At 44.0% G+C, this 23716-nt stretch overlaps 1 protein-coding gene and 1 long non-coding RNA gene across 9 annotated transcripts in view; one reads left to right on the plus strand and one right to left on the minus strand.

Annotated features, from left to right (window-relative positions):
- The window catches only part of Ttc39c (tetratricopeptide repeat domain 39C), a 156302-nt gene that overhangs the window by 61945 nt on the left and 70641 nt on the right, over positions 1 to 23716 (plus strand). The window lies entirely within an intron of this gene.
- Gm41668 lies at positions 397 to 3602 on the minus strand. 4 transcript variants are annotated; one of them, XR_877187.3, is made up of 3 exons: positions 3102 to 3602; positions 2248 to 2532; positions 397 to 1552 (listed from the first exon to the last, which is right to left on the minus strand). It is a non-coding gene; the product is annotated as a predicted gene, 41668 (long non-coding RNA). The 4 variants fall into 4 exon arrangements; XR_877188.3 differs by lacking the exon at positions 2248 to 2532 and having other exon boundaries at positions 397 to 799; positions 1334 to 1552; positions 3102 to 3459; XR_001782426.2 differs by lacking the exon at positions 2248 to 2532 and having other exon boundaries at positions 397 to 803; positions 1368 to 1552; positions 3102 to 3458.

Below are 23716 nucleotides of genomic sequence, written 5' to 3' on the forward strand. Positions count from 1 at the left end.
AGCAGGTCTCTTACAACTAGGAACTTTCCACTAAGTCTGCTTTACTTTGTTGTTTTGGCTTTGAGACATAGCGTGCTGTTTGTAGCTCAGGCTAGCCTTGCTCCTCTTATCTCAGCCCCCTCAGGGCTAGGGTTACAGGCTTGAACTCCCACACCTTGGCCCTACAGCTTGTTTCCTTTTAAGTCAGCTTCTCACCTTGAGGCTCTGGAAAGAACAACTTAAGAATGTCTTATTTAAAACACACAGCACACACATACATTCACACACTATATAAGTTTGATTTAAGCTTCATCAAAGGCTTTGATGGAAGATTTTTTAAAAGTTACTATGTTAGTGCTTGCTTGTAGGTTTTAATTAATTAAATAAATAATTAATTAAAATTTGTTGAGACAGGCTTTCACTACGTATCCTTGGCTGGCCTGGAACTAACCATATAAACGAAGCGGCAATGCCGTTGCCACACTGAAGGCAGGCAACCTAGTCTTTATCTCCCCGGTGATCCTCAACCTGTGGGTTACAACCCCTTTGGCAAAACTGTCTCCAAAAATATTTATATTGCGATTCCTAGTAGTAGCAACATTAGAGTTATGAATTAGCAGTGGAAATAATTTTATGGTTGGTGATTACTACAGCATGAGGAATTAAAGGGTCACAGCATTAGGAAGGTGGAGAAGCACTGTCCAGGCCTATGGGTTGTCAACGGAGGGCTGGTGCTCTGCGTAGAGCACAGAGATGCATCTTGAATGGAAGTTTTTCTGTAGGGAAGACGACCAAGCAGTGCGTAGCTTGGAGCTGTCTACTGCCTTTTCCAGTGGGAACGGAAAATAAGGAAGAAAAAAATACTGTAATGTGTTTGCTGTGAAGCCCAAGTTCATGCACATTCCCTCATGCCTGCCTTCTCACTGCTCTCCCCCAGCCAGAGATGGAGACTCTGTCATCCTCAGGGCCCAGCACCTTGTTCTAAGTCAGACTTTGATCTCACTAGTCTTCTCTGTTGCTAAGTGTGTTCGATATTTGCAGTCGGCCCCGGGCCTTATTTCCCAGCATGGGTACAAAGCTGCTGTCGGGATGGAGGGAGAGAAGACAGAATGACTGACAGCATTATCCTATCAGTTTTCCCTTGCTCCATCTGCTGTGTTGGAATGTGGAAAGACCTTGCATTCCTCCCACCTCCCACATTCGTGCCGGGAAGCTGGGTTGCATAGAAGAACGTCCAGGGACTGGCAACCCTCACCCGGGTCCAGCGCTAGCCCTGCCCTTTTGTGGATGCAGACGTTCCAGTTTCTTAAAACCTGCTCCATTGCCTGTAAAGCAAAAGTAGTAGTAATAGTACCCGTAGCACAGTGTGACTGCTTGTTAAACCTAACTGGAAGAGAGCAGGGACAGGGATGTGGCTCAGTTGAGTTCTTGCCCACTGTGCATGAAGTCTTGGATTCAATTCCTGACACCACTTGACCTGGGTGTGGCGGTGGCTGCATACAATTCCAGCTGGAGGATGGGCAGAGGGAGCAGAAGCTTGAGGCTGCTTTTGGTTTCCATAGTGAATGTGATCCTGGAATACAGGAGAGAGTCACTGTCTGTCTGTCTGTCTCCCTCTCTGTCTGTCTCTCCTCCCTCCCCCAACCCCCCGCAGCCCCTAGTATTAACAAGAATCCATGAAACTTGGCATCACCTATCACACAGTGAAAGCTGTGCTGTCTCAATGCTTGTTGCTTAGTTCAGCACAGGGCAGAAGGCCCCTTTTATGTGGATAGCTCTGATATTTGTAATTTAATTACTTCTGCTTGGTTTATTTATTTAGTGCATGTGGAGGGTGCTGTGGGTATCATCATGTGGGACCTGGAGATCGAGCTGAGTTCCTTGGGCTCGGTGACAAGCCCCTTTACCACCTGAGTCATCTTGACAGTCTAGCTCTTCATACTTCTAGCACTTCATACACTACATTTAAGGGCCAGATGATGTTTTAAGAAATGGGCTGCTGGAAACTCAGCATTGACATCCTGACAGTGTTTGAGTGTCCCATATGGCTCAGCTCATCCACACTGGAGGGAACGAGATTCCTAGCGATTTCCTTTTCATTGTCTTCTGAGTGACTTGTGCTCCCCTTTCTGGTAAAATGCTCTCCTCAGATGAACAAAGAAACACTGTGTATCTAGCATTAAAAGAACTTGTTTTTAGAGGTCATTTTCTCATGCTACATTAAGATGAGGCATTTCATCAGTAGGTACTGCTTGTGCGATGGCCCACCTCATAGAAACTGCTCACAGTAAGACATTCTGGATCGTATAACACAGATGTTGTTCCTGTGAGGATTAGAAATGTCTGCACAGTAGAGACCGTCTCCTTATATGTCAACAAGACCCTGGTTGGAGGTTGCTAAGAGCTATTCCTTTTGCAAATGGCAGAACTCACGCAACGACAAGATGCCTGTGGCTGGTGCTCAGCCACTGCCAGGCACAGAGACCAGAACAGCTTTGTGCTGTGCTGTGAATGTGGTTGTGTCTCTCTGTTCCGTTGAAGTTAAAGGCCTGACTGTTGGAAGAAAAGGAACCTTTAGGAGATGGTTAAAGACTTGGCACTTTTGGAAGGGGAACCTTTAGTAGGTGGGACCTAGTCAGATGTTAGGTTATTGGGGGCTTGAGGTTACTTCTCGTGGTACTCTCTGGTAGTTCTGAAAAGTCTGTCACAAAAGGGGTAAGCCTTCTTCTACCCATGGCATATGGCTCTATTCTCCTAAAAGCAGCCCTCATGTATTACTGTGCACCCCACCCCCAGCTCCAGCCCCACCCCTTACTATGGCATCAACTGATCCAGGACTTTGAACCTCCATAGCACTGAGCTCAAGGAACAGTGTCAGGTATTTTGTGACAGTCAGAAAAAACTGGCTGGCTAATGCCTTGGGACTTTGCAGCTTTGAGCCTGAGGCCATGTTTATAAGTTGATGGTACTCCTGTTCCAGAGGTCAGTGCTCTTATGCAACAGTCCACAAACTGAACTCGTGTTGGCTTCTGTGACATGTTCAAACCTTGGTGAAAGTGCATGAGAGAGTATCAGTGTTGTGCTGTGCACTGACTTCAGCAGCGAGGTGAGGAAACACTCACAGGTCACTGGAATGTACACCAGCCAGTGTTGAGCCCAGCCAGAGGACATTTTACAAAGGAAACACTGTCTGAACTTCATGATGAGGCAGGAGTAATCCAGGGGAAGGAGAGGAGCTGAGGAAGCTGAGAAGGAGAAGTGAGAGATGGTGTGGGTTAAGCTGAGTCTGGGAGAGGAGTTGGATACCCAGCTAGGGGAAGACTTGGAGCGTCCACACTGCAGTTGGCTGAGTAGCAGCTGATGTTGAATGGGTGGTTCATTCTGTCTTGCTTTCCCCTCGACCCTGTCAGGTCATGCTGCCTGTGAGTCAGTGCTTTCTCTTAGGCATCACCTCACTGTTCCTGAGACATTGTGTGTTTATGATGTCATGGCCATAATCTGCTCCTTGGGGGCTCCTGGGTCCTAATGTCACACAGTCATTTCCTAATTTTGACCTGAATGGTTTTTAGTCAGGGTGCTGGTAGGAAATGGAGCAGACATGAAGCTGAGGATGGCCAGGGACATATGGAATTCCAGTGAGCTTTGTCATTTCCATAGAACTTACCGGATGTTTAGCCTCCTTCCTTCCCTAATGGCACCAGCACATCTTTTTTATATTTTTGGACAAGGTCTCATGTAGCCCAGGCTAGCTTCAAACTTTGTAACAGAGGTCCAGACTATACTTCTGATCTATCCCTATCCCTCCTGTGTGGTGAGGTGACAAGCATGCCCCACCACGTCCAGTTTATGTCGTATAGGGATCAAGGGTGGCATGCATGCTAGGAGTCAATCGACCAATTGAGCTACTCCCACCTTTCTCTGGGCACCTTTTTGGTGTTTTTGTTTTGTTTTGTTTTGTTACATTTGTAGGTCTTATTGTGACAGTATTGCTACCAAATTCTGGATGTGGATATTACTGAAATAATAAGCATATTAAAGAATATGCTGAGGATGAATAGAATTCTTCATTCAATCCCAAGCATGACAGATAAAGTGTGCATTGGTCATTAAACATTTACCAGTGATAAATGCACACAAATAAGTAAGGATGTGATAGAGAAAGAAGAGAGAGGTGACATTATTAATTCTGCTTTTCTTTCCCATTTTAAATTATAAAATGGCAAAAACCATTAAAAGTAAAGAAAACTTTGTGGTAAATAATGTTTGTGTGTATATGTTTGTAATGCATGTACAGATGCTAAACTGCTCAGCACAGGTATAAAACGTGCTATAGAGTCACGCATGGTGTGGCTGGATTTGAGAGCGCGTTACTTTGGACCTGGGATTATTGCTATGAGGATTGTTTGCTGTTATTCAGGGGTTGGAAAAGACTCGGCCTACAGGCCAAGTCTCGCTTGTTATCTATCTTTGCAAATATAGTTTTACTGGACGCAGACCCACTCCTGTGGTCATGGCTGGCCTGTAGCTGCTTGTATATCACAATTTCATCAAAAGGAAGGTGTGGAAGAGGCCATAATGCTAGCCTTTGTCAAGTCTGTTGACCCCAGGTCCAAACCGTAGACATTCTTGGGAAAATTCAAAGTAGGAGATGTTGGGCTGGTAGGGTCCAGGCTTTCTCCCTGCCCAACACTGTGTCAGATCATTGAACGGCAGGACACTGCGAGGATGGGCGTCTTGGGTGTTCAGGATAGCTCATCCTTACTTCTAGAGTCTGTAGAGAAATCCGTAGATACAGAGATGAAAGCAAAGTGATGTGAGGTTAGTGAAGGAGGTCCATCTGCTGACTCTTCTGTCTTCTTCCCCTCAGTGGTGTGGCTGTCCGTAGGCTCCGCTTGATTTCCTGACGTAATTTATGAAAGTGTCCTGATTAAATACTCCTTCAGGATTCATTTAGCTGAAGTGGAATTCTTTTAAAACATATATTTGCCCATAGAATAGTGGGAGGGCCTAGAGGAAATTAATAATCCCTCATAAGTACCTACCTCCCAAAACCTTAGGTTGTGGCATGAGTGCATTCAGGCATACGTACGTGTGTACACACACTCAAGTGTGCAGATTCACAGTTAAGGATGCACCTCCAGAAAGTATGTATCGTCTTGAGCCCCTTCTACTATGTTAATGGCTACTTCAGTTAGACAACATTCTTCCTCTAACTCAGTGGAGTGAAGCTGTGTGCAGTTAATGGAGCTTAGATGAGGCTAAGAAAATGAGAGAGATACAGTGTACTGTGGAGACTTTTCTGGTCTATTTTTTTTTTTAGATAAGTTTTAATTTAGTTGAGTATATGTGTGGGTGGGTATGTGCACATGTGAGTGCAGGTGCCCTCAGAGGCCGGTAGAGGGTGTCAGATTCCCCTAGAACTGGAATTGAGTTTCCTGGCCTAGATACTGGGTACCAAACTTGGCTCTTGAACACGAACGGTACTTACTTTCAACTGCCGAGGCTGTAAAAGTTACAGAAGAGAACCCACTGAAGAAATCTGCTGTTGGGGTGAGTTCTCTTGGCAGTACATGAGCCACTTCCTGCCACCCAGGGACTCCTTCCCAAACCACCAGATCCTGGTTGCTCTCAGAGCTCCTGTGCTCCAGCCCCATTTCCCAGCCTCCTTCCCACTGCCCTTCCCCCTGCCATGCACCAGAGCAGCCGGCATTACCCAGCCTGACGTGGGCTTCCCTGTGCTCACTTGGCTTCCATCCTTAGCCTACCGTATCTTTTTCATTTTATTATTTTTAAATTTTTATTATTATAAAATAAGTTTGTTAATCTACATGTCTATTTTATTTTATTAAATTATTTATTATTATTTTATTATATTTATTAGTTATAATGAAATTACACACTTATTGTGTCTGTGTATGTTAAAAGTCAGCGGGCAACCTTTGGGGTTGGTTTTCTTGTGTAGGTCCCTGGGATTGAACTTAGGAGGTCAGGCTTGGCAGCAAGCCTCTCTACGTATGAACCGTCTCTCTGGCCCTGTCCTTACCTTCATCCTTCCCCATGTTGCGTTGGCATCCTTACCTCTTGTCTGCAGGCAAGGACTCTTGTCATAGAGGCTTTCTGTGCACACAGGCTCTGTAGTGCTGGAGTCTTGCGAGGTTTCAGAAGTATTAAAGTACCTCCCCACCAGGCACCTTCTCATCCCTCTGGCAACCCTGTGTTAACAGCAAGCCTGTTTCCTTGGGCCTCTTCTCCACCCCACCCCGAAGGCTTCTACAAAAGCCCATGGCCTGGTTGGTCTGTTCTACTTAGTAGCTCCTTGCAGAGACCTGCTCTGCAGAGATCTCCTTCAACAGGACCCCAGATTCTATGCATGGGGCACAGCTGAGCCAGGGTGAGGAGAGATGACGGTGTCACATCTCCGCCACTCCACATGGAGGCAGGAGCCTCAGGAACAGCAAGGTTGCTCATTCATTTCAGTGGCCCTGCCTCTGGGATGTGCTGAGAGCCACAGACATGGGCTGGAGAGATGACTCAGCTGGCAAAGGCCAGGCTCACAGCCAGAAACACAAGAGTCATAGGAATGAAGATCACAAAGGCAGCAAGCCTCACGAGAAAGTTGCCAGAGATCACTGGATATGCATTCTTACCTTTTGATAAATGATTGAATACTGGAAACCAACAGCAGCCAGAGCAGGTCGCTGAGGTCGTGCACAAGGTAGATGGATGTATCTATGCTACCTATGCTGCACAAGGCTGATGACCCGAGTGTGATTCCCGGAATCCATGCCACGTTGGAAGGAAAGGACTGACCCTACAGAACTGTCCTCAGACCTCTGCAAACATGCCATGGCATATCTAGTTATTATAAAATTAATAACTTTGTTAATCCATATGTCTCTAATTTTTAAAAATTATTTAATATATTAAAATCTTATTTATTAATTATAATTAAATTATACACAAACATACATGCATGCACACACACATGCATACTCATACACACACATATACTCATACACACATATATACACACTTACCCACACATACACACTCATACACAGCCACACACACTCTCACACACACACACACACACAGACACTACTGCACATACTCATATACACACATTCTTACACACAGACCCTCTCTCTTTCACACACGCACACACACACACACACACACACACACACACACACACACACACACACGTACAGTGCCTTTGGGAGCTCTGCAAACCTCCTGTTCCTCACCTGCTGTAGGCATGCCTCCTGGTCCTATATGAGGCAGACCAGAACAGCCCTACAGTTTTAGTTCTACCTCCCATAAATAGAGAGTAGCTCCTGTTTCGACTCTTCCATCAGGCCTGTGCCCTCTTTGGATGGCAGGCAGTTTATGATCCCCCTTTATGGTCTGAAAATAAGATTGTCGCGTGAAGCATCCTATGGTATAAAGAAGTAAAACAAATTCATAATCCAAATAACATATATTCCCAAACACTGATGCTTGGCCTCCTCTCACCGAGGATGTGCAGTCAGGACCCATGCCGTGCTCTGAAGGGTTTGGATATCAATGGTGAGAAGCTTTTGCACACAGGTAGACAGTGGCAGGGCCGTGCACACCAGCAGCAGGACATTGCAGTCCTTTGCTCTATGTTAATAGAAAATGGGGTGATCCTAACAGAGGGAGACTCCAGGCTGGGCAAGGGAGGGAACTAAAGAAATGGTATTGTTGCCATAGGCCAGGCTGCCCTTGTCAGGGGAGTGTCAAAATAACCAAATTCCCGTTTAAGAACACGGGCTATACCCTGACCAGATGTCTTGGCGAACACTTTGTATCTTGAAATCCTACCTCCAGTCAAGGTTGTAGAAGCCTGCCCCTCCTAGGCATTCAACTTAGATGATGAATTGAAGGGTTTTGCAAGGCAGTTGGACATTATTAGTATCTGAGTAAAATTAAAAAATAAGAACCAAGGGCTGGAGACATGGCTCAGTGGTTAAGAGTAGTGTACTGCTCTTGTTGAAGACCTAAGTTCAGTTCCCCAAACCCATGTGAGGTTACTCACAGTCACCCATAGCTCCATCTCCAGGGGACCTAACAGCATTTTATGGCCTCTGGACACCTGCATTCATGTGCATACACCCACACAGTGACACATACATAAACACATGATTAAAAATAATAAAAATCTTGTTTAAAACAACCAGTTCCCAATATTCTTAACAAAACTTCTACAAACACTTCAGAAGTTGACAAAAGAAAAAAGTCGAATAATTGCACTTACTGGTGTTCAGCATTTCATGTCTTCGGTAATGTATGGGATGTTGAATATATTAAAGGAGGTTATAATATACTGTTTAAATCCTAGCATATGATACAAATAAATGTAGCGTAGCGGTGCTGTGGTGTGTGTCCACCTCAAACCACAAGCAGTTCGGCTGTTAGGAACACAGTTGTCAAACCATGACAAAGCATATCTTTGAATGTTGCAATGAATGTGGTGACTCTTTGTGCTCACAGTTTCTACAGCCTAGGGATAAACCAACCAGGGACTGAAAATACATGATAGGGAAGAATCCCAGGAATTTCTAGAAGACAAAGTTAGCATTTTCTGTGCATCAAGTATTGTGCTGAATTGACCCAAATGGAGCAATGCTGTGGCTCTATAGGATTATAGGTAATCTAGGTGGCTCAAGGCTATTATGGAAGGTGCACATGGGTTATCGGAAATACTGAGCATCTGAGCCATGAGACCTGGAACTAGTCTCCCTGAGAACCAGGGGCAGTCATATCCATTTCTGTGTAAATAGAAATCGGTTCCAGAGATAATCAAAGCAGTTTTATATCTTCATAATTTTCAAGAGGTGCTAACATGTGACAGTGTGGGATGGAGTCCAGAGGGCTCACACACTGCAGGATTGCGTGCATCCGTGGCGTGTCCCGCTGAAGTGATAGAGAGCTCACACATGGCAGAATAGCTTGGGTCAGTGCCAGTGGTCCCACGGGTTTCTTAATGCCTTAACGAGAAACACTAAGACCTGGAGGTTCAGGACAGGCTTTCTTGTCTGTAGTGAGGCCAGGGCTGAGAAGAGCAGCACGGTCCGTGTTCACGAGCAGGCTTCAGAAGCGGGAGTCTGCCCAAGGTGAAGCTGTGGCTGTCTGAGCTTGGTGGAGGATGAGGAACCTCAGTTACGTCCGTGGTCATAGGTACAAGTTTCCCTGGGGCATGGAGAGCCCACAGGTTAGTCATCTGAAGCATCAGTTTTTCCTGGTCACACACACGCTACGTCTAGGTCCCAAATAGTTCCTAGAAGCATTGTCAGCCCTAGTTCTCCTGTCCCTTACTGTGTACATGCAGAGCCATGTTAAGAGGCACCCGCCTTCCCTAAGAAGGAAGGGTCCCTCCTTCCTTCTTACCCAATGCAGAATCAAACTGCGGGCCCTGGGCCTCGCTAGCCTTAAAGTCTGTTTCAGAAGCCTGGATTCTCTAACCTGTTGTCGCTTTAGTCTTCTCAGCTTTGAGCCTCGGTCAGTCAGGGCACTGACTTAACAATGTTTCTCCCAGGTATCCAGTAAGCTTTTTTAAATGTCGTCATGCAAATTAAGACACAGATTTTTAAAATTAAAAGGCCCACATCTCCAGAAAGGAGGGCACATTTGCCAAAAAGTTACATAGCCTTAAAGGACCATTTTCTCATGTGGGGGATAGGCCTAGTGGTGACTCTGCCCTACTTGTATTTAGAAGCAATGACAGTCCCCCAACCCCCCCCCCTCCCCTCCTATAGAAAAGAGCAATTCCTCTGCTGTCACTCACAGTGTGACATCAGCTGCATGTTAGCTCAACTTGTTCTTACAGATACCCTCGCACATCAAGATTCCTTGCTGGGTGGAGTGTTTCTGGAAAAATCTCCCGGCTTGTCTCACCACATAAATACCAGGTCTGCTTTAGGGCTGTGTCCTGCCTTGCCTCTACCCCATGCTCCCTGAGTTTTACTTAATGTAAAGCTACCATAAGATTACCATCAAGGACACACAGATTCAAAGAGCCTTATCCCTTGACCTCAGCATTAGTGAGGCTTTTTAGTGCAGTTCTAGCATGACTTGGGGGATAACACAACATTTTGCATCCAAGTTCAAGTAGAATTTGCTAAGTGATAGAGACTCCTTTAAAAAGCAGTTGATTAAAGTCAAGTCTGTGCTGTGTGGCCTCTTTAGGGTTGTTCCCAGTAGGATGAGTCACCGTGACAGGCTTTGAGTAGCTTTTTTATCCACCCCTCATTCTGAGCAGTGAATTGCAAAATCTCAAGTTATGCTTTGTCAGGGAAATCGCTGGAATATCAAGAAATGAACTTGATACTCTTCTGTCTTACAAATCCCACTCGCCTTCTCTGGTTGAAGTCAACCTGAAGCAGGGGTTGAGCTCATCAGATCCATGTGGTGGGACAGGACTCTAGAATGGAGCTGCCTGCCCCTAACCCTAGCCCACACTGGTTGGGAGTAATTGACTTCCACGTCACAGTTTCACGTTTGTTTAATTGCTTAGAAAAAGAGTTTTGTTCACATCTGAAATGCCATTTGCTTCAGCTGTCAACCACATATGTGATCCAATTTTTTGTTGTTATTTCCACATTGATGATTGATGATACCCTTAGCTGCTTGAATTATGAAAATTGCAGAGTGAGCTAGGATTCACTCTCTTGAAATAACACAGAAAAATAAACTAGCAAAATGAGCGGAGAGACCACAGAAGTAGACGTCAGCCCAAGGAGCTCGACTGACATTGGGCCTGCAGAGGGGGACAGTTCAGATGTTCGTTCTTTCTTGTTCTGAAACAATCACCACTGGTGAAGTTCACCAGTAACACAGAAGGGGGACACGGATGGGCTGCACAGTCCCTCTCATGTCTTGGGCCTGGAATGGGCTTTTGAGAGAAGATAATGAAGCAGGGGAGCTTTCCTCTGAATAGGATAATTTTAGGTTGCAAAACAACAAAAACTCATCACAGAGCTATTAATGTCTAGGAAATTATGGTGGAGGAATGAATTTTCAGACTAATGAAGTAAACATAAATGGAGTTTTCATGACCCATGTTCTCCTGAGATGCTCTACAGGAAATGTGTGGCTGTCTCAGGGACACTTACAGAGCCCAGACTTTGTCCCAAGAAACTTAGATTTATCATGCGGTATCCAGCTTCACTTTGAACTGAGAGAGAGAAAGAGAGAGAGAGAGAGAGAGAGAGAGAGAGAGAGAGAGAGAGAGAGAGAGAGGCAGACAGACAGACAGAGGGAGAGAGGGAGAGATCTCCACAAGAGGTCTAATTTGAATTGTTCATATCAACAGATGGATATTTTAAATTATAAAAGCATTGACACAGTTTGTAAGTTATTGCCACATATTTACCTTAAAGGTAAAAATAATGAAATACCTTGATCAGTTTTGTTGCTTTTTTAAAATTTACTTTACTTTTATTACTTTGTTCACATGGGTGGGCGTTTTTGTTTGTATGTATGACTCGGTACTGTGTGCATGCCTGGTGCCTGTGGAGTCCAGAAGAGGGCTTTAGATTCCCTACTACTGGAATTACAGATGGGTGTGAGCCACCGTGTAGGTGTTGGCAATCGATGCAGGTCCGCTGGAAAAGCATCTTATGCTCCTAACCACATCTCCCCAGCCCCAATTTCCATAGTTTTCAAGTCCTGGTTGGAAGGACTGCAGTTAGTTGGCACATGTGGTTTGGCTCTCACCTTTGGAAAGTAAATATCAGTGCTCTCTCTGTGTGCTAATTGCAAAGGATAAAAGTGATTCGATTGCTTATCTACTCATATGTGCTAAGGCAGAGAATAAACAAGAACTAGTGGTAATGTATTTGAAAGGTATTTAATACATGTTAATGATTTGGGGGAAAATAAATGATTGGTATTTTACCTCCAGAACTATTTTCAGAACATAGCAACAACTCCAGATGTCCACCAGGGTGTAGCAATAACTGAACATGAATAGCAAAACTTGAGAGGAGCCTGAGTAGAGTTGGGCAGGCTTATACCCATGTAGCAGACTGCTGCCCTTCCCTTGTAATTGTTGGTGGGCAAAGCATGGCAGTGAATGAGGGTGAGGTGGTTAATATGTGCTCACTGTTGGGCTGCAGAGACAGCTTGCTTAGTAAACCTCTTGCCATGCAAGCATGATGGCCTCAGCTGATCCCTGGTAGCTCGCATGCAAAACGGCTGGGTGTGACTGTGTGTGCTGGGAGGCAGAGGCACAGGGCCTCCCGGGCTTCAGTAGCCATCCAGCCTAGCTTCAGTCAGAGAGCTCCAGCACAGAAGAGACTCTTCTAAGCAAACGGACAGACAGAAGGACGGACAAGAAAAGAGGGCTGACACTTGAGACCTGAGGAGCTAACCTCTAGCCTTTAGACAGATTGTTGAAAGAGTACCCTTCCTTTGCTGGTGACACACACCGTACCCAATGCCAGCACTCAGGAGGCAGAGGCAAACGGATCTCTAATTTCAAGGCCAGCCTGGTTTAGACCATGAGTTCCAGGACCTCCCTCTGTCCCCAGTTAAAATAAAATAAAAAGCTGTTCTGTCCTCAGTTGAGTGTTCTTCTTGGCTTCCTTGCTGGTCGTCATTTGATCACACACCCTGGAATTTATTTCTGCTCCAAGGTTCTATAGTCTGCCTGTATGCTGTTGGCTGTTTGCTAAGTCTGGTTTGTAGGGAGATTTAGGGTCAGGAAGTGTGTGACGTTCAGCGTTGTCCATGTAAAGACTAGTTTTGACTACTTGGAGTCAGAGATTATATGATTTTAAGATGGATTCTTTTCTGCAAAAATATACCATTGGCATTTTATCAGTGATTATGTTAAGTTTGTAGATGGCTTTGGGCAACACATTAATATCTCAATCCATGAACATGGGACATCTTTTCCATCCATATACTGGCAACTTCTTTCATTTCTGTCTAGTGTTTTCTAGATTTCTTCATACAAGTTTTTCACTTGGTTAACTTTATTTCTAAGTATCTTTATATTTTTGGTGCTACAGTCAATGGGATTTCTTTTTAAATATCATTGTAAGTTTTTTATTGTCAGTGTATATAAATGAAACTGATTTTATATTATTTATATACTGTAATTTTATTATTAAATTTTTATTAGTTCCAACAGTTCTGTGAAATTTTTAGGGTTTTCTACATACATCTGTGAATAGCAATGATGTTATTGTTTTCCAGTGAATACCTTCATTTCTGTTTCTTACTCTTTTGTTCTGGCTGCTGCTTCTAGTGCTGTGTTGACTGACTGGTGATGAAGGTAGACATGCATATCCTGTTCCTTATCCTGGACCAGAGTTTTCAACCACTCACCATTGCGTTACTGTTAGTGCTTTATAATATTTCTTGAAAATATTACGAAATAATTACAATTTTCTCATTAGTGTGATAAATTGTATATGTTAAACCTATTTGATTCTTTAAGTGCTTAATCTGTATAATTAGGTAAAAGTTCAAATTGATATCTCTCAATTGTTTTAATCCTAACATTTATTAGACACTCTCCATACTGTTTACTCTTCTTGCACAGGGACCGACATTGAGTTCTCAGCAACCATAGCAGCTCACAGCTGCATGTAACTCCAGTTCCAGGGAGATCTGATGCCCCCTTCTAGTCTCCTTGGGCACGCCACTCACATGCACATTGTCTCCTGACGAAACACTATGTCCAGGTTTTTTTTAAAAATCAAAATCTATAGAAATATATTTTTTTAAAAAAAAATGAAACTTTGGGACTGGGGAGATGGCTCAGTGGATAAGAGCACTGACTGCTCTTCCAAATGTCCTGGGTTCAAATCCCAGCAACCACATGGTGGCTCACAACCACCCATAAGGAGATGTGACACTCTCTTCTGGCACGTCTGAAGACAGCTTACAGTGTGCTTATGTATAATAATAAATAAATCTTTTTAAAAAATGGAAACTTCAACATTATTTCTATTTATAAATTACATATTTATGGACTACCTATTGGGTTAAGCTCACCTTGGCCCATCCTGGGAAGAGATAGAAGTAAGTCAGACTCATGCTCTGCTTTCAAAGACCCAGCAGATCCGCACAGCATGTATACTTTCGAGTCTCGTCATGAGAAGAGAAACAGTGGGTGTATGATTCAGCTTAGGCCTTACCAAGATGCCCAGGGCGGGGTGGCTTGGGGAACACATTTACTCCCCAGCAGCCCTGGGGGCTAGGGCTCCGCGGTGGAGAGTTAGCATGGTCAGGCTCCAGCAACAGTGTTCTCTTTGGCTTACTGAGGGCCATACCCTTAATGAGTCCTTATGTGGCCTTTTCTCTGAGCACCAGGGGAAGTCAGAGTAGGACTCTGCTCCTCTGACCTCAATCCCTTCCTGAAAGCTCTGCCTTCAGTTACAGCCACACTGTTGATTAGGAATGGAAGTGGTGGGGGCAGGGAATAGGAGGTGGGGTGATGGCAAAATGTGAGCATCTCACAGCCACAAGGATACGGATATGTGGCCCTTTTGGAGGACCTCCTTGCGGAGGGTTCCCCTCACCCTTCCTATGAGCCCGGAAGATGGGCACTGTCATCACTTCAGTCAGCAGAGGGAGGAGGGGAGACTCAGGAGAATTGAATTGTTTTCTGGGGTTGGTCAGTCAGTCAGGACTTGAACCCAGAGCCTTGGAAAAGGAGGTTTGGCAGAGGAGCTGCCTAGAGACAGACTAGGGAAGCAGTCTGGGGGCCAGGCCTGTGTTTTGTTAGGAGTGAAGTGGCCCTGTAACTGCACAGATAGATAGCTATGTATTGGAAGGAACTAAGAAGTTGACATGTGTCGATGGGGGATTCCTATTATGTGCAAAGATACCAGTTTGTAGCCTTGTCCCTTGGGAGGTAGTTTGGTGGGTGTTAGTAGAAGAGTAATGTAGATGTAAGAGCTATTCTGTGGAAAGCAAATTCTAGGCTTCAGGTTCTAAGTTCATATAGGCTGCCAGAGCTTACAGTGCAAGTTGGGTCCCAGTACCCACATACTAGAACAAAAGAACACTCCCACACCCACCCTTCTGATAAAATTTAGACTTTACGTTGTTGTTGTTGTTTTTAAAAAGCTAATTCTAGTGGTGGAGCACACGTAAGCGCGGGATGAAGAAAACAAGCTGCAAAGCCATTGCCAGAGCCAGGTCGAGCTCTGCCAGGGACGCGTGGGGGGGAGGATTCAGCAGGTAGACCTGTGGGACTCCTGGGTCTCTGTTTGATTTGGGGTTGTCAGGGGCAGGAGGAAGGAGGATTTCAGGATCTGGGCCACCATTTAATGATACTGTCTCCCAGAGTGGTGAAAGGGGAGAAAAAAGGAACGCAGAAAGCCAGGCAAACTCGGGTCATTGAGTGATGAGAGTTCTGTTCCTCGTGTGTCATTAACTAGGACATGTTACCCCAGGCAGTGCACACTCCTTGGGAAAGAAGTGATCCTAGCATCGGATGCTGGGAAAGAACTTGAGTGGACCAAAGCGTATTAGACCCTCTTCCACCAGGATGGGCTACCAGCAATTGATGCATTTCAAAGCCAGGCAAAGCAGGCTTACTATAAAAATGAAACAGGGGCCAGTAAGCCTTTGATTGTGACTTTTGGTGTAGGGCCAAGGCCTGCCTTTGTGAGTTTGAGGATAGATTTTCTAGTTAGCTTTTGGTCTGAAGCCACGCCCGTCATTGTCCCCAGAGTCTTAGTATCAGGGTCCCTAAAGTGGTTTTGCAAGTCTCTGGGTTTTCTCCCTCTCAGCCTAATCCTAAAGCTACCTTGAAAGCCATCTGCCCTTTTCAAAGTTTTCCAAAGCTTGTAATTATTTTTTTCACACTAATAATTTGTACCCTAATTTGCATCTGTTTAGACAATAAACAGTGAATTATATAGTTCCGGCCACAAGGACAATGGGCACAAAGGCTTTGGGGAACGAACCCCAGATCATTAGCCAGTAATCCAGGAGGAGAACCAACTCGATTGAGCATTGACTAGGTGAAGGGCATCTATTTCTCTCCCTCTAATACTGGTTAATACAGAGACTTAAGAGAGCCCAGATTAGCCAACTGAATTTCTCCTCCCCCGTCCAGTGTGTATGTATGTGTGTGTGTGCATGCGCAAGTGCACAAGCATGTACAAGGACAGTTGCACACATCCATTTGAAAATGGTAGTGCCATATTTTTCAAGGCTGCCTTCTAAATTACTTGCTGTGTATAATATGATAGTTACACAAAAAAGGAACTAGAGTTTACAGGAAGTATTATGTAATAGTTAATTGAAAATGAGCCTGACAATGAAATTTGTCTTTCAGTGAAGTAGCAAAGTAAGATGACTTGAATTGGAGAAAGAATGAGGTCTGAGGACTGGAGTTAGTGGAGAGAGGTGGCTGCAGTTTGCATACGTAATTTGCTTCTGAAATCCAGTTTGCATAGGTAATTTCATAAGGCATCAGTAAAATGGCCATGGCTTCAGAGTGAGCCCACCAGCCTCTGGCTCTGCCAAAAGCACAGCTCATTAGAGCTTTGGAAAAAGCACCCTCTTCCCTCCATTATCATAGAAACTTATTTCCCCCAGGGATGGAATTAACATTGAACAGTTAGCACAGGGCTGGGGACAGTGGCTTCTGGAACTGCTTGGCTCCACCTTGCAGTGGGCTTGTGACTGACAGAGCCCTGGTAGCTGACTGGCTGGGGAGAATGTGCCAGGCAGTGGCCTAAGGGCATGTTAACAGTTCCATAGAAGCCTTGGGAGGGGTCTGCCAGGCCACAAGATTGAAAACTGAATGCCACAGTTATCTTGTCTGTGGTGTTGTAGTCTGTAAGTGTTGGACCTCTTCTATCAGTTAGGAACAACAGGGCCTGGTGGGATGTGTGAGATACCTCATTTTCAGGTTTCCTGACTTGCCTTTGCTACTCAAATATTACAAAGTAAAATTAAATCTTGTACTATTTTTTTTTTTTTTTTTGCTTTTATGTGTGAGTGCACGTCGTGTGCGTACATGAGTGTGGAGGCCAGAGGTCAACCTCAGGTATCCACTTTGAGTTTTCGGACAAGACCTCTCACTGGTCTAGCCTTTCCTGATGAGGCTAAGCTAGCTGACCAGCAAGCCCAGGGTCCCTCCTTTCTCTGCCTTCAGAGTGCTGTATCCCTAGTGGCCACCCTGGCTGGCTTTGAGTCAGACGCAGGTCCATCGCCATTTCCCTTCAGAGCCCTAGGGAAGTCAGATGTCCCAAGCACAGTTGCCCCTGCAGCCAAGTGCTCTGTGCGCCTTTTCCTTTCCCAAGAGCCACCATGTCCTCCGTTGATACACATCTTGTCTATCTGTCTGTATTTTGATTTCCCCACGTTTCTAATCATAGACACCATATGGATCTCAGTTTTAAAAATACATATGATTATCTACTTTGGTTTGCACTTTTTTATTTATGAACTCTAACAATGTTGATAGATATAAATCAAGTGTAAATTGCCTTTATTTTGTTTGTTTGCTTGGGGTTTTGTTGTTTTGGTTTTTTTGGGGGGTTTTTGTTGTTGTTGTTTTTTAGACTGGGTCTCTGCTGTAGCTCTGGCTGGCCCTGAACTTGCTGTGTAGACTAAGCTGACCTTGAACTCATAGAAATGTGCCTTCCTCTGCCTCCTACATACAGTGCTGGGATTGAAGTCATGTACTATCATTCCTGGCTGAATTGTCATTATTTGAACTATTGGATAAAGGGTTCCATCACTTGTATGAAGAACTCACTATTCTAATAACTATTTAGATAGTTGCCATTTCCTGAGGCTGTCTCTTATTGCTTCAGTAAACATTTTTGTCTATGTGTATAAAATATCTCTAGCCATGGAGTGTTTGGGTTGAAGAGCCAATGCTCCTCTATAGTGGCAGATCTCAAATGTTTTTACAGAGTGTTTAGGTTATTATTTGTAAATAATAATTTACTTATCATTTACTATTTATAATTCATTACCATCAATAAATTATTTGCAAATAGCTTTATTTGTTAATAATAAAAATAAAATAAATAATAAGTAAGTTATTATTTGTAAAAAATATTTTACAGATTATAAGTTTCTCTTTAATCACCTCACATATGTGACATGATTTTAATTTTGAAATGTAAGAAGATTAACCAAGAAGAAATATGTCCTGTGCTCTGTGCATTCCTATTGCATTAATAAAAAATAGGCCCAATAATATTTAGGAGATTAGTGTTTTCAGTTAGTCAGCCATTTTTGTATACTAAAACATTGAGAATTTACAAAGGCAAAGAAGGCATAGGTTTACAAAGCAGACCTACTGTAAAAAATGTTGTGATTAGTAGAATTATAAATTAGTAATTTAGTTCTAGTGGCAGAGTATAAGGCTGGATTAAGTGGTGGCAGAGCACTCACTGGCTGGCCAGTCTAATGGAGCATTGAACACCAGATTCAATGATGGGCCCTGCCTTAAAATAAAATAAATAGTCCAGTTTGTTAGAGAAAAACACAGTAGCAACCTTTTGCCTCCACGTGCTTATGTGTGGTGAGCATCCATGTGCACACTGCACACATGAACACAGCCCTGGGTTCAATCCCCAGCACTGCCTGGATCCATTACATTCCAACTTGAAAATTATACTGAAGCCATTAAGTGTCAGGAATGAGTAAAATTAAATCTGCCCAGTGGCATTGTTCTTTATCCCACTCTCTTGGACCTAAACACTGAGTGACAGGAGTCACAAATACTCAATCAACCCAAGGAAAAGGTTACTAAAGCGCTCCTCCACCCAAGGGAAGGTTAGTAAAGGGCTCCTCCACCCAAGGGAAGGTTAGTAAAGGGCTCCTCCACCCAAGGGAAGGTTAGTAAAGGGCTCCTCCCAGCCTGTGTAAGTGGGAGATGATAGGGATGGATACGATGGATGGATGGATGGATGGACAGAATGGTGGATGGATGGATATACAAACAGACAGCTAGATTATAGATAGATACTGAGAAGTTGAGACTGATTACTGCTTGTACCCAGTTTTCTGGCATAATCAATTTTTGTATGGACATGGCCTAGCATGGATGTAGGCAATAAATAATATAGGAGACATCATGGGGAAAAGTCAGATTTTTCTCTTCCAGATTTGGAAGATAGGAAGATGGCCAGAGGAGGAGATAAATGAGTGGTTGTTTAATTCCACACTTTTGCTGACCTGAACCACAGAGCCTACTTGGAAAAAGGGGAAGAGGGCAGTTAGTGAGGGGCAGATGGTTGTAAGGATGTTAGAGGTCTGGCAGAGGTGATATCAGCACACAGAAAGATGGAGCACTACTTCTGAGAGTTTGGTGTTGACCCAAGTCTCAGGGGAGGTTCTACAGCAGTCCCAGGGTAAGTTGTGGAGCCCTTGGTGTTACAAGTCAGGAGAAGAACAGAGCATAGCACAACGGTGCGGAGAAGAAAGGCCCGTGAGAGGCCAGGGGCCAAAGATTTCAAAAACTGCGACAAGCTTCTAGAAACAGAAGCTTAACTGGCTAGGCCCTCTACATACAAGACTTTATTTGGGGGAAGAAAATATTATCAATATCTTTAAATTTTCCTTTGCTGAAAGGGTTGCCTTAGGATTCAGAGTATTTCAGCCAGGCATGGAGGGCACATAAGAGGCAAGAAAATTCTAAGTTCAACCTGGGAGACAGACAGATGGGACAGAGGGGGGAATATGCATGCATTTTGGAATTTTAGTGAACACAGATCTGTATGCCAATATTTTGAGCCCCAAATCCTAACAGTTACCCATAAGACCTTGCTAGGCTTGACAGCATTCACCTCATTTAGGGTCTTGATATACAGTGGAGACCCCCAAGCCTTCCACCTTGCTGAGAACCTACAAAAAGACTCTTGCATTTCATGAAATGCAAGCAGCTCTGCCTGCCTTCTCTGCCCTTTTGTGACTTAAAATAATAAACAAAATTAATTGTAATTCGTCTCTCTTAGAAGGCTCCGGTAAATGCCAGAGTACCTAGCACTCACAGCATCCATGTTAGGATTGGATCGTGGCTTAGCAGAGTATCTTACAGCTAATGTTTCCACCTGTAATTTAGTGTGAGTAGAGAAAGTAGAGTATTTACTTTTCTGATTGACTGGACAGAATAACTGACAGCAACTCCTTACAGGAGGAAGGTTCTGCCTGGATCAGAGTTCCTAGTCAGTGTTTTATTGATGTGAAGAGAAACCATGACCAGTACAACTGTTATAAAAGAGGCTTGCTTACAGTTTCAGAGGTTTAATCATGGTGTCTTTCATGGCGCATGAGAAGTAGCTATCTTAGTCAGGGTTTCTATTCCTGCACAAGCATCATGACAAAAAGCAAGTTGGGGAGGAAAGGGTTTATTCGGCTTACACTTCCATACTGCTGTTCATCACCAAGGAAGTCATTACTGGAACTCAAGCAGGTCAGGAAGCAGGAGCTGATGTAGAGGCCATGGAGGGATGTTCTTTACTGGCTTGCTTCCACTGGCTTGCTCAGCTAGCTTTCTTATAGAACCCAAGACTACCAGTCCAGGGATGGTACCATCCACAAGGGGCCCTCCCCCCTTGATCACTAGTTGAGAAAATGCCTTGCAGCTGGATCTCATGGAGGCATTTTCCCAACTGAAGGTCTTTTCTCTGTAATAACTCCAGCTGTGTCAAATTGACACCCAAAACCAGCCAGTACAATTGACCCCTTGTCAACTTGACATACAAACACATCACTAGTAAGCCTCAACCCTTAGTTCTTATTCATCCCCAAGATCTTAAATAACTTTAAAAGTCCCACAGTTGTTACATATTAAAAGTTAAATCCTTTAAAAATATCCAATATCTTTTAAAATCCAAAGTCTTTTTACAATTAAGTCTCTTAACTGTGGGATCCACTAAAATATTTTCTTCCTTCAAGAGGGAAAAATATCAGGGCACAGTCTCAATCAGAAGCAAAATTTAAACTCCAACCGTCCACTGTCTGGGATCCAACTCACGATCTTCTGGGCTCCTCTAAGGGCTTGGGTCACTTCTCCAGCCATTCCCTTTGGAGCACACACATTGTCTCCTATGCTCCAGCTGCCTGTAGTCCACTGCTGCTGCTGTTCTTGATGGTCATTTCATGGTACTGGCATCTCCGAAACACTGCTGTCTTTCACTGTAACTTGGCTTCAACAATAGCCTCTCATAGGCTCTCTTCATGGTGCCAAGCCTCAACTCCTTTGCATGACCCCTTCAGTCCTGGGCCATCAATTGCAACTGAGGCTGCACCTTCACCAATGGCCTTCCATGGCCTCTAACAGTGCCGAGCCTCAGCTGCTCTGCGTGACCCCTTCATGCCTTCAAAACCAGTACCACCTGGGTAACACACATTACCAAGTCCAGCCACAGCACAAGGTACAACCTTGGCTATCTCTGGAACACAGCCTCTGTGCTCTCAGAAAACACTTCCCAGAAGATGTCACCCAATGATGCTGGTCTCTTCTTAATCACTGCTAATTTCTTAGCTCCAGGTAACCAGCATCAATAGTCCCAGTACTACAAAGGCTTTACTTTACTAGTTCTGGTATCTTGTTAATCACAGCTGATTCTTCAGCCCCAGCTAACCAGAACCACAGAATCTTCACAATCCAAAATAACAGTGGCCCTGAAAAGAGTCTTTAACTTTCCCTCTGAAATTTCACAAGCCAGGCCTCCATTTTCTACACTGTTCTCAACATTATCTTCCAAGCTCCTATACAACATCTCTCAAAGCTCTTAACACTGAATGGATCTTCTAGCTCAAAGTTCCAAAGTCCTTCCACAGTCCTCCCCAAAACATGGTCAGGTTGTCACAGGAATACCCCACTCTGCTAGTACCAATTTGTCTTAGTCAGGGTTTCTATTCCTGCACAAACATTATGACAAGAAGCAAGCTGGGGAGGAAAGGATTTATTCGGCTTACACTTCCATACTGCTGTTCATTACTAAAGAAAGTCAGGACTGGAACTCAAGCAGGTCAGGAAGCAGGAGCTGATGCAGAAGCCATGGAGGGATGTTCTTTACTGGCTTGCTTCCCCTGGCTTGCTCAGCCTGCTCTCTTATAGAACCAAGACTACCAGCCCAGGGATGGTCCCACCCACAAGGAGCCCTCCCCCCTTGATCACTAATTGAGAAACTGCCTTACAGCTGGATCTCATGGAGGCATTTCCTCAACTGAAGCTCCTTTCTCTGTGGTAACTCAAGCTGTGTCAAGTTGACACCCAAAACCAGCCAGTACAGTAGCTAAGAGTTCTTCATCTCTATCTCCAGGCAGCAGGAAGAAAGTGACCCTAAACTTGGCTTGGGCTTTGGAAACCTCAGAGCCTACCCCCCCCAGTGACACACTCCTCCAACAAGGCCACACTTCCTAAAACCCCTTCTCCATTAGTGCCACTCCCTGACAACTAAGCATTTAAATGCATGGGCATATGGAGGCCATTTTATTCAAACTACCACACCATTTGAGAAGGTGCAGCCTTCGATGGCAAGGAAGATCCGGCAGCCTTCATGTCAATGGGTGCTCGCTAGGGGGACTCCAAAGTTGCTGTCAATCAAGAACCCTAGCTTAGAGTCGCTAGGCTGGAGCCTACTTACTCTGGCTAGACCAGACCTCCTGAAGGTTCTGAGACTCCTAAAACAGCACTACCTAGTCGGGACCATGTGTACCAACACATCAGCCTGTGTGGGTTTTCATCCAGACACTGGAACCTGAAAACTTCGGATCCCACAAGCTTGGCCTGTGCACTTTGCCTCAGTGCCCCTTGTACTCTCTCATTGTGTCACCTTGATAGTTATTGTCACTGTCAGATTGGGCCATGGTAACTAGCTCTCAGCATCCTCTCCATGGGGCCAGGCTCCTTCTGCGTCTCACTTGCCTATATATTGATAGAGGATTTCTCTTACCCAGGGGTTTTTATCTTGGTAGCAGGGGTGGCGAGCAGCTCCTCTTGCACTTGTGTGTACCACAGTGATGATATTCTGAGCTGTGGAAATGTTCCTGCTGACTGACTCATGTGCTGAGAGTGGAACAGTTTGTCCCATATGCTCCTTACGGTTAGGATTATGTCATCACTAGGAGAGGATGCAGTAGGCTATTTGCCTTGTGGAACCTGAGGACAATTTGAATATTTAATTCAGACTTCTGGGTACCATTGCAGGTATCTGCCATAGATAAAGTTGTATCTCATTTACTGCACTGCAACACTGCAAATTTAATTACATATCTTTTCAATATATAAAGTATATGTATAAATTGAAATGATTAAATATATTATTTTTGTTATTTATTCAAACTCTAATTTTATTCAAATTATAAATTTATTCAAACTTCAATTACATTTGAATTTTAATTAAATAAATTCTCATTTAAATATAATTATCAGATAATTATATTTATTATATATTGTTAAATATACTTAAAAGCTTTTTAAAAAATCTGTATGGATGTTTTGCCTGCATGTATGTCTCTGTATCACATGTGTGCCTTTTGTTCTCAGAAACCAGAAGAGGATATCAGATTCCCTAAAATTGGAGTTATAGATGTGAATTACTATGTGATTCTCTTAACTTCTAAGCCATCTCTCCATCCCTTAATTAGAAAGCTAGATACACAGGAAGGTGACATGTAATTTACAAAATAAGACCATAAGAGCCCTTAGTCTATCTAGTGCCTCTAATAGTCGTTGGCACAGAGAGGTTCTTAAACAATATTTGTGAGATTGCAT

The sequence above is a fragment of the Mus musculus genome, chromosome 18 (genome assembly GCF_000001635.26).
Source record: "Mus musculus strain C57BL/6J chromosome 18, GRCm38.p6 C57BL/6J".
Classification (NCBI taxonomy): domain Eukaryota; kingdom Metazoa; phylum Chordata; class Mammalia; order Rodentia; family Muridae; genus Mus; species Mus musculus.